Source organism: Vombatus ursinus, unplaced genomic scaffold, assembly GCF_900497805.2.
Source record: "Vombatus ursinus unplaced genomic scaffold, bare-nosed wombat genome assembly UNPS02015175.1, whole genome shotgun sequence".
Taxonomy (NCBI): domain Eukaryota; kingdom Metazoa; phylum Chordata; class Mammalia; order Diprotodontia; family Vombatidae; genus Vombatus; species Vombatus ursinus.
Genome location: NW_020954953.1, coordinates 12,089,832 through 12,099,734, shown reverse-complemented (window position 1 = coordinate 12,099,734; position 9,903 = coordinate 12,089,832). Strand labels below are relative to the sequence as shown.

Sequence of the window (9,903 nt, the reverse complement as noted above, 5' to 3'; positions counted from 1 at the left end):
CTCTCAATAAACTGAGAAACTGGTCTCCAGGAAGTGAGTCTTTCCTCCAAGTTTAAAGGTTTTGCTGAAGTAAGCGCAGCTGGCCTTCCTCCCACAAAGTGTTTTCAGATAATACCCTGGAAATATCCTTCACCAAATTAGCAGAACTTTGGTGAAGAGAGGAGGTTGCACTATAGCCCCTCACTAATTTGACTTCCATTTTGGCCTCTCTTGGATCTTCAGAGGCTGGGCCACAAAATCAGGTACAGAGAGGCTTCTAGGCAATACCTCTGCCTATGAGAGGAAGAGGCATGCTGATTGAAATGAACCCTGGACTTAGAGCCTTAGTTATAACTCTGCCACTCACTATCTGTGTGACCTTATCTGGGCCTCATTTCTGTGCAAAATGGTTCCTTCTAAAGCAGCTCTAAAATTCCATCACTTGCCTGTGGCCTTGCAGTGATTTAAGGAAAGACAAACCTTCAAGGATCATTCCTGTTTTTGAATCCTGCACAAGAATCTCCCCCCCCCATCCCCACCCACCTACCCCCAGGCCATCACCTGGAAAACCTCCAAAGCACAAATAGACATGGTGATATGAAACTGCAAGATGAAAAGTCTTAGTAAGAGACACTCGAACCTTTTAAGTATCATCCTGTGATAATAATGCCCTCTCATGCATATTTATGTACTTAGCTTCATAATGGCCACTTGAAAGACTAGGTTCTTCTTTCATCTGGAACACAGTTATGTCAAGTGTGACAAAATATGCAGAAGTTCAGAGGTCCAAATATGCAAGATAGAAAAGGGTCACTGGTATTTTTTCTACACTTGTGGAATACACCTATGGGAAACATAGGCCCCTTTCTGTTTACTCACTAAGTCAGTGAGTATCCACACAGTAAACCATTTTTTTAAAAAAGTGGTAAAAATACTTCCTTCTTCCATTTTTACCAAAGTGTGATCTGTCTTGGTCAAAAATGAGGACTTTGGTCTAGGCACCAGCAGCCATAGAGATGAATCGTTTTCAGTCAGGTGTTGGCTAAGGAATTTCCAACGGGTTTTGCCACCAGCTGTCCTGTGAAAGCTTCCTGTTAAACAGTAACTTGGTGTCATTCATTACCCACACAAAGTAAAATCAAATGACCCCTACTTCCTAAGTAACCTAATTATTTTATTTTCTTTTGATTAGGCCAAACACTACTTGTATTGTTAATTAATGCTGCAGAATTTGGATTATGCAACTCAGAAACAAGGAAGGAGTTAAGCATTTTAAAAATATTTTTTAAAGTTAAGTTAAAAACAAATATGTCGACCTATTTTTAAGAATTCTGGACATGGATTTATTTTCCTATAAATTTCCATTCTTTCCTACTGTTGTGAATTAGGTATAACCTATAGTTATTTTTCTTCAAAGAAGGTGGGGAAAACTAAGGAGACCTTCAAATAGCCTTACAAAATACAGTTATTTAATAAAGCTTTAAATAGTTTAACAGAAATCCATAAAGGCAACAAAAGGGAAATATTGCTCTGCTGTTCCAGAGCCAAAACAATTTGACAGGAAAATCAGAGGAATTCTTTATCTTGGACTAGTTTCAGGAACTTAATATTTTTCTTTCTCTCTCCTTTTCTTTCCTTTTAATCAAAGTGAAAATATAACAGAGAAACCAGAAATGCTTAAAGAGAAGCAGGGGTAGTGGTTGTTCGGTCCCCCAGAAAAGAAAACATGAAAGATTCATCAGACAGTGGGACATAAAATGACTTTGTGATGCCTTCAGTTCTTAGCTAGTGCTCTAATGAAATTCAAACCTGCTACATCTGCCATATCGTACTGTTAATTAGTTTTCTATTTATTTAGCAGATCTACAAGTGGAAAGCAATCTATTGCCAGTGAATTGTTTGACTCCTATGCTAAGTAGCCTGCATTCCAATCCTCTGATGTGGAAGCTAGCATGAGCCTAACTTTCATCTCATTGCCATGTCAAATTAACACCCAGCAGATTTTAGATACAAAGAAGGATTTTTTCTTTACTCTCCAAAGGGCCACTAGTTCTTAGAAGTCAATACACTGATATTAGTACTTCTCTGTTGTTGGCTGTGTTTCTTTTCCTACAAATTGATATGAAGGATTAAATGGAAAACAGACATGGTAGGTCTCCTTCTAAAGGTGTGTCATAGAATTAGAGATTTAGAATGAGAAGAGACCTCAGAGGTCATCTGGTCCAGCCCTTACCCCTTCATTTTACAGATGAAAAAATAGGCCCACAGAAATTAAGGAACTTGCCCAAGATCACACAGATGAAAAATAACAGACCTGGGATTTGAACCCAGGGCCCCCATCCCCAAATCTAGCACCTTTATCACTAGACTACAAAGTAGTTATTATTAATATATAATGGAAATGCATTTTTAAAAATGTAATTCTGTCTTAGGATATGCATTCATCCTTTTGGTAATCTCTAATAATTATAAAATTACAAAACCTTGAATATGTCATCATGCCTTTTTATATTTCTTTGTTTTAGATGTGTACAGGATTTTTTAAAAAATCAGCTAAATATAGGGATTCCCCTCAACTTCAAGATGACACTCACCTTATCACCTTAGGGATTTTCTTTGGTTGTGGGCTGTGAGGTGAATGGAAAACAAATGGAAAATTGAAGCTTCTCTGTAATAATACCTTTGGGGTTTATTCAGGGTAGGGTAGGAGGTGTGCAGCTGATGACTGACAGCAGCATCTGCTGACTTTTGAGCACTACTTTTCAGATGGGGTCTAAGTGGGGAGTGAGGTCATATGAGGTGGGGAAGACGAGAGGAGCAAAAGCCATGTGACAGCAGATTTATTTTCATTTTTCTCTTCTCAGCCAACACAACAGGGTCCTTTATTCCCAGCCTCTCTTGTCCTTTGGGTATGGAATGGAGCCTTCTCTCAAATTTATTCACCTAACTTTCTTTCATTGTTACCTCCCTATGAATTCTCCATCATGGAAGATTGAAAGAAATACAGAATACAGCTTCTTTCCGGACCAAAGAAAACCATATGGAAACAGAGGGATGGGGGAAGCACTATGATGCCAGGCCAGCAGTAGATGGATGATTTAGTTCTATTCAACATTTATCTAGTAGCTACTGTATACAAGTGTAGGCAGGATACAAAGATGGTCCTTGCCCTCAAAGAGCTTACAATCTAGTAGGTAAAGTAGGCACACAAATAACACAATAAAGAACTGAAGTCTGCCAAAGTTTGATTTCAGCCTCACTTTGATCTAGAGTTGAGGCCCATTTCTTCACGGCAGTATACAAGTCCTAGTAAGTCCTTCCTGCTAATCTGGAAAGGCTTTAAGTATGGGCCCAGCTACAGTCTCCATTTCTATTGCTTGTAAGCCAATTGATTTAGAGTCCCTTCACCAGGTTGGCCACAGGTGATGGCCACAACAATTCTTGAAACCTATTTATGTTATCAAGTGTTTGAGGAAGCTATGATCTATGTTAGTGAAAGATGTGCTATTCCTATGTTGATGACATCACCGCATTAGAATACAAAGTAGAAAGAGATAAGGACCTGAAGAGAATCATAAAGTATTATGGAAGCAGAGAGGAAGTTATTTGAGGAGGACCAGGGAAGGAAATGGTATTTTATTTGGGCCTTGAAGGATGGGTAAGATTCAAAAATAGGTTACTTGGTGGAGGAATGTGATTGTCTGTGTAAAGGGGAGTAATAGAAGACAAGGCTAGAGATTTAGGATGAAGTTACAGGGTGGAAAAGTTTGCATTTGATTCTGAGAGGTTTTGTTTTATTCTCAAGGATATGAGGAGCCACAGAAAGGTTCTTTGCAAGGTAAGCTAAAAGAAGATAATTCTGAGTATGTAAGGTACAGTGGAAGGGGGAGGGACTGGAGGTGGGGAAAACTAGTAGAAAGCTATTACAATTATTGTTAGTCTAGGTGAGAATGAGCTTCTAAACTGGGGTAAGAGCAGTGAGAATGAAGAAGAAGACAGATATGAGAAATATTATGAAACAAATTAACTCATCCCTTAATAGACAATTGGCAAAGGATAGAAACAGTTTTCAACATAAGAAATACAAATGAACCATAATGGCCTGGAAAATGTTCACATTTACTAATAATCAGAGAAATTATCCACTACAGAAGCATTCTGAAAAATTATATTTACTCTATCTTTCTCCATTCAACTATATGCTCTGGAGGTCAGGCATAATATCACTTACCACTTCTCTGTAGAACTTGGTGTGAGACTCAATACAGTGGATGCTCAGCTAATGCTGCCAATGAAAAAAAAATTTTGGTTTTGTTCATTTTACTATGAAAATAACACCTCCTACATGGTTAGTGAAGTGACAAAAAAAAAAAGCGTCTGTGTAGCCTGATAATATTTTATATTTTTAATAAAGCTACCTGAACCCAATACTAACCCCTGTGACACTCTGATAGAAATTTCTCCTGGCAGGAAATGTTCCCACACATTATCATCTTTGGTTCCTGCTCTGTCAGCTTGTTAGCAGTCCACATAACTATCTTACCAACGAGTTATTCAGAGTAGCTTATCCACAAGCCTGTGACTTATCCAAGCCAATTTGAACTAACTGTGCAAATAAAGATTCATAAGACACATTATGAGAGGCTTTACGGAGGTATAAGATGTAATATCTACAATGTTCTTTTTTATCCATTATTTCTGTAACTATATTGGAAAAGCTTTTGACATTCCTGAGCACAGCTTATGCTTGGTAAAGCCAGCCACTATTCAAGAATCTTTTGTTCTCCAGAGGGGAACACGCTTTCTATCTTAATAGTGTGACCCTAGTGAAGTCATTTAACTTTACTCCATGTCTCATTTTCCTCATATATAAAATGGGAATAATAATAGCATCTACCACACAGGATTGTTGTGAGGACAAAATGTGATACTATCTGTAAAATGTTTTGCAAACCTTAAAGCACTATATAAATATTAACTACCAGAATTTTTATTATTAGAGGTCACACTCTTGGCTTGGGAGTAAGAGTAGTTGTCCAAAAGGCCTGGGGGTAAAGTATGTATGCCTTGTCTTCTCTACTTCATTGTAGACTATTGTAAGTGAGTAGCAAAGATTGAGATTTCGATGCTGGGGCTCTAGCAGATATTTATTGTTGTCAGAACTATTGCTAGTTCCCAGAGGGAAACAGCTGTGGTCATTGAATGGAACTACTGAAAGAGTGCCTCAGTTGTGGGTTCAGCTTAAATGGGAAGGCAGTAGCTTAGACCTTCTGCAGTTTCTGTCGTGGTAAAAGGATAGAATTAAAAAATTTTAACTTCTAGACTTCCAGCTCTTACCATCTGCCCAGCTACCACTTCCTCTGGAAACCCAGGGTTTGCTATCTCATCTGCCTCTCTGCTCCCCTACCTCTACTCCAGATCATTGGGCCTTTCCATCTTCCCTGTAGATGTGCTGTCCTATATATGTTTTCTCCCTCATTAGAATATAAGCTCTTAAAAGGTGGAGGGCATCTCATTTTTGTATTTTTATCCTCCACAATTAGCGAAAAGTAAACAATTAATAAAATGTTTCTTTATTCATCATTTAAAAATTTTTATCATCAATTTTATTCCCAATATACACTCCTTTCTGCTTCTCCTTATAACAAAGAATAAAAAGGAAAGGGGAAAAGAAAGCACTTTAACAAAATGATTGTGTCAGTCAAATCTAACAGTATTTGTAGACATCCATAGTCTCTACCTCTACATAGGAGGGAGGGAAGTGCATTCTGATGTCTCTTCTTTGGGCCACACTTGGTTGTTATACTTACAGTCTTCAATGTCAGTTTTTGTTGTCATTCTTTCCATTTGTATTGTTGTTAGCATTTTTTCCAGGTTCTGCCTTTTTCCCTTTATAAGGGAAAAAAGTTCTTTCCCATACCTCTCTATCTTCTTCATATTCACCATTTCTCACAGTCCAGTAATATTTCATTACATTTATCTGTCATATTTTTTTAGACCTTCACCAATTGATAGGCATATATTTTGTATCCAATTCTTTGCACCTAACAGGGTTCAACTCTAAATCTATGATTCTATGAACATATACACAGATAACTAAATACATGCTAACTTGAGAAGAGAGAGAAAACATTATGACTGGCTTCACATCATGGACAGAACCTGACTTGGCCCTTGAAGGAAGCAAAATATCAGAGAAAAAGGAAGAAGATTTTTAGGCATAAGGGGACAGAAACAGAAGATGATGCAAGTTCAGAGAACAGCTAGTGGGTCAGTTTTACTGGAACATTGAAGACATCAATCAATCAACAAGCCTTTCTTAAGTACCCACAATGTTCCTGCCATTGCATTAGGTTCCAGGGATACAAATGCTAAAGTGACAGAGTTCCTGCCCGAAAAGAGTTTCTATTCTACCAAGTGAAACAATTTCTAAAATGTAAGAATGTATAGAATGTATACAAAATAAATTGAAGGTACTTTGGGCAGGATTCTAACAGCTGGGGACATCAGGAAAGGTTTCATGAAGAAGGTAGTGTTTAACTTGAGTCCTAAAGGAAGTAAAAGATTCTAAGATGCAGGACTGAGGAAGGAAGACTATTGTAGGCATGGGGGATGGTCAATGCAAAAGGCACAGAGATGAAAGATGTTATGTCACAGGTAAAGAAAGGCAAGAAGGCCAGTTTGGCTTGACGATAGAGTATGGAAAGAGGAGTAATGTGTAATAAATCTGGAAGGGTAGGTTGGGCCTGGTGATTAAGGTTTTTAGCAGTCAAACCGAGGGGTTGATATTTTATCCTAGAGACAATAATGAGATATTGGAGTTTGTTGAGTAAGGGAGTTACAAGGTCAGTGCTTAAAAGTGAACACTTAGCAGTTGTATGTAGGGTGGATTGGAATGGGGAGACACTTGAGGCCTGCAGACCAATTAAGAGGCAATTGAAATAGTTCAGGTGAGAAGTGGTGAGTACCTTTACTAAGATGGTGACTATGTGGGTAGGGAGAAGGGGTGGGATGCAAGAAGTAGAAATGGGCAGGATTTAGCAATACATTGGAAACCAGGCAGGTGAAAACTGAAAAAAAAAAAGCCATTCTATTTAGCAGAGCAGAGGTAGTTGTTACCTTTAAGTGGTGGAGTCAGAAACCAGATTGCTAAGAGTTGAGAAGTGAGCAGGAAGTGAGTAAACTGAGGCAACAAGCATAGATAATTGTGAGTTTGGTTATGGAAAGAGGAAATAGCTTGAGGGGATGGTGAGTACAGACAGCTTAGAGTGAATTTTTTTATTTTTGTTTTTGTTTTTGGTTGTGTTGTAGGGTTTCTTTGTTGTTGTTGTTGTTGTTTTTGTCTCCCCAGGGGGGAGACCTGGACATGTCTGTAGGCAATGCATAGGAAGGAGGTAATGGATGAAGGCCTAAAGTGAGAATTCTTATTCCTAGGGTACCGAAGAGTTAAGCTAAAATCTGTTTCTATCATGTATTTAAAATAGGGGTGGTGAGAGAAGAAAAAGATATGTCTAATTGTTCTTTTGTTCATTAACAGTCTTGAAATTCTTCTTGAGCTCTAGTTTCCACTAAGAGTTGACCTTTGGAGTCACTTTGGCAGTATCCTGCTTTGAGAGACCTCTGGATTCCTTAACTTATTGACTTTGAATTGATCTATTGATTTAATAAAAGCCATTTATCATTATCTTTTGTTCCAGATAAAGCTTTCTCTTTATCTCCAGTATGGCAAACACCATCAATAATACATATTTTGCTGACTTTTTTGGGTAACTAATTTATACTGTATGGGGACAGGAAACCTATACTCTTGCCATTATTCAAGTCTCTTTGCCCATAACTAATGAACCCACCTTATCTCTGGAGATCCTGTCAACCTCAGTTCATCTTTCATTGCTTAAGGAGGAGGATGCCACTCACCAACCAATTGGAGCCTCAGAACCCTCAAGTTCCAGTGAAAGCTTCGCCAGCTAGGCTGAGGGGGAGGTGACCCCAGGAGCCCATGGTAGTGTTGAGAAGCCTAAGAGAAAGGACTAACCGGAGCCAGCTCCTTCCTTTCTATCTAAACCAGACACCAATGGATGTCTGGGTGCTCAGATAAAGGAATTGGGATATAGTGGAAATGATGTAATCAGCAAGACTAGATTCACTTCCTCTGTAGGTTTATAGTGTAGCTGACAGGCAATGTTGTACATATAATAAAAATGTCTACATATGCTCTTTATACATACTGAGAGCACACACATAATAATTATACACATGGATGTGCTTCCCTGTCCAAATAAATACATTTGCTTTTTCATTCATAAGGAGGTCTATTCATGGGCCCTTCATCTTTGCAAGGAAGAAACTAGTATCTTTACTGGGATCATTAACAGTCACCAATGTTTTGGGGATACTTGGACCCAAACTTCAGGGTTCTGTTCCACAGCTGCTCCTGAGAAATGATTGGGTTGGTAGCTTCCATATCTGATTTGGGGAAATGAAATTCTGCATCTCAAGTATCAAAAAAGGGAAATGAATTTAGCCAACTGGACTCTTCTTTCCTTCTCTTATATTTATTTGACAGCCCTTGCCTAGACTTTTTTTTTTTTTAACTGCTTAATTGTGCTTCAAAGGTGGAGATGCTTCCTGGTATGTGTTTTTATTGTATAGGATGGATTACCCTCCAGGAATCATAGAGAAGAAATGAACCAAACTACTAATGTTTGATTTTCATTGAGTTCCTATCAATCCTAAACACCATCAACTGAAAGCAGAGGGTGCCAGGTTTGGGGGGTTTTTTTTGTCTTAAGTTTCTTTCAGAGCTAATGTCTTTGATGTACCTGGCACTGAAAAGTGACAAACTCTCTCCTGGTATGCTAGCGGACATAACTTCATCCATACCTCAAGCTCATAAGTATAGTAATAGGTACTGAAGTCTCCTATTATTTTTTCTTTCAGAATTTCAGTATTTTACAAGCAGAGAATGGTTACTTTGATTAATAATTCAGTATCATTGCTATATTAAACAATGACAATGATTTTTTGTTACAAAAAAGTAATCAAGAAATTATCAATAGTTGTCTTCACATATGCCTATTTCCTCATCTCCATAAAATCTTTATAAGCATAATTTCCAGAGGCATTCTGGATATTGCTTTAAAGGGTTAAGAAGGAAACAAGCAAGCTCTTAAAACAATATTTATTTTATAACCAAATGGATCTTTCCAGTTGCCCAATTGACTAAAAGTGCAGATAATACAAGAATCTATTGTGTTTATTGTTTCCTATTTTCAAAATGCCATATGATTCAGTAGAAAAAGTTTTCCTTTTAAAAGTTTTTTTTATTAATGCTCTCTTTTTCACATCAGTGTCTCTTCCTGATATTTCCTCCTGCCCCTCCATCTCTCTGTCCCCAATAACCCCTCCAATATAATAAGTATTGTCAAACAAAACAAATCAACACATTGGCTATCATCTGAAAATATAGCCTTCATCCTGCACCTATAATCCCTGCCAAGAATTAAGATACATGCTTCATTGTCAGTCCAATAAAATCATGGAGCAGTCATCTCATTAGCCAGTTTTAAAGGTTCTCCTGTAGAAAAACGTGTAATATGGCATAAGTCAAAATCACACAATATTCCTTGAAAGATGGAGCAGAGATAACATGTCAAAACTAATTGTTAACATAAAATAAGGCATAAAGGTGCTAGGAAGACAGCAACAGAAAATGAGTCAGTCCTTGGCCTCAAGGAGCTCACATTCTACTAGGGGAAAACAAGTATAAGCTGCCTCAGGATAGAAACTGTGTCACTTTTGTCTTTGTATTCTTAGCACCTAGCATAGTACCTGGTATGTAGTAGAAGCTTAATAAATATATGATGAATTAAATTGGTTTTTCCTACTTAAGTTGAATTCTTTAGAGTAATTATGAATCTCATT

General features: G+C 37.8%; 1 long non-coding RNA gene across 1 annotated transcript; it reads right to left on the bottom strand.

Moving 5' to 3' along the window:
• Window positions 1-608: 608 nt before the first annotated feature.
• Window positions 609-7,976, bottom strand: LOC114031481. Its single transcript, XR_003567741.1, has 3 exons — window positions 7,830-7,976; window positions 4,211-4,264; window positions 609-1,070 (listed from the first exon to the last, which is right to left on the bottom strand). It is a non-coding gene; the product is annotated as an uncharacterized LOC114031481 (long non-coding RNA).
• Window positions 7,977-9,903: the final 1,927 nt, after the last annotated feature.